This window comes from Takifugu rubripes, chromosome 21, assembly GCF_901000725.2.
Source record: "Takifugu rubripes chromosome 21, fTakRub1.2, whole genome shotgun sequence".
Taxonomy (NCBI): Eukaryota; Metazoa; Chordata; class Actinopteri; order Tetraodontiformes; family Tetraodontidae; genus Takifugu; species Takifugu rubripes.
In genome coordinates this window covers 1,605,176-1,606,529 of record NC_042305.1, presented here as the reverse complement: position 1 = coordinate 1,606,529, position 1,354 = coordinate 1,605,176, and the positions used below count along the sequence as shown (strand labels likewise).

The window sequence follows — 1,354 nt, the reverse complement described above, 5'->3', positions numbered from 1 at the left end:
CTGACCACCAGTCTGATCACCAGTCTGATTACCAGTCTGACCACCAGTCTGACCACCAGTCTGACCACCATTCTGATTACCAGCCTGACCACCAGTCTGACCACCATTCTGATTACCAGCCTGACCACCAGCCTGACCACCAGTCTGACCACCAGCCTGACCACCAGTCTGCCGGTGTGCTTTATTTTAAGCCACCAGGCTCTTGTGATGGTTCCTGGGACATCTCCAGACCTGCAGGCTGGTTCTGTTCCAACTTAAGACGTTGTGATGCAACAACTCAACATGGTTGTCGTTCCATGTGGTTTCCAGTCTGGTTTTAAACCAAATGTTTAAGAGCTTCTGAGGTCCTGAAGACCTTGAGGTGGTACCTCTGGAGGCTGCAGCACCCTGAGAGCATCGGTACAGTTGCTCCCCTCTTCGGATCTGCCCCCTCTGGCTGCTGTCAGAGGAAAAACATGGCATTTGACTCACTTTAGCACAGAAAAGTACTTCAATTTCATTTTATTCACATTTTCCAAATGAAAATCAGGATTCTGACACGTTGAAGCCTGAATGCTGGAGGAATCTTCTGCTGTCGCCCTCGGGGGTGGATCACTGCACCTCCATGCAGGTTCACCTGCAGCGTTCCTGCCGTAGCTGTCGTGTTGGGCTCTGCTTTCATGAGAGCTTCTCTGTTTTCATTCCCTGGATTATCTGGATGGTGCTGCTGTCTTTGGGGAATCCTGGAGTAAAAACAGGCGCAGCTGTTGGCTCCAGCTGTCAGACCTCTACAGCAGAAGGTTCACGTGCGACTCTCCCCAGAACATTCCACACCGCCTCGTGACGAGGGGCAGACTCGCTCGGGTCTTCATCTCTACCTGCCTTCGTCTCAGGGGGGAGGAGGAGGAGGAGGACTGACTGGAGGAGCTGACAGTGGTTGTAGTGGTGTGGGGATGAAGAATCACTCATGGATCACCTCCAGCGGAGCTCCACCACTGGTCTCCTGAGTGCTGTCAGATGGAGGGTGGGGAGACCCAAATATTTTCCCAAGTCCAGACACACCCATTGGAACCAAAGCTGCTCCCTCTTATTTCTGTCCGGGGAAACTTGAGCGTGGAGAGATGATGAAACCTACTCGGAGATGTTGTATCGGTGCAGCGCTGAACGTACACAGATGTTGTCCAGAGTTCTGTGGAGCAACCTTCTCTAACGTCAAACAGCTTTGAAGGGGGGGCGGCAGGAGTGCTGGTGAGGAGGTTCTCCTGAGCAGCAGCAGTTGACCCAGTTGGGAGTAGATGCAGGTCTGGAGATGTTTCCCACACTCGTTATCCAGGTTACAGCAGTGCATCATGGGACACGGTGGTCCGATTCTTCA

At 52.7% G+C, this 1,354-nt stretch overlaps 1 protein-coding gene across 1 annotated transcript in view; it reads right to left on the bottom strand.

The window, feature by feature from the left end:
• Positions 1 to 431: 431 nt before the first annotated feature.
• Positions 432 to 1,354, bottom strand: part of rpl35 (ribosomal protein L35) — a 7,195-nt gene continuing 6,272 nt past the window's right edge. Inside the window, exon 6 of the mRNA XM_029829508.1 lies at positions 432 to 1,354. This exon is cut by the window's right edge and continues 561 nt beyond it. The gene's annotated coding sequence lies outside the window, so the exon portion shown is untranslated.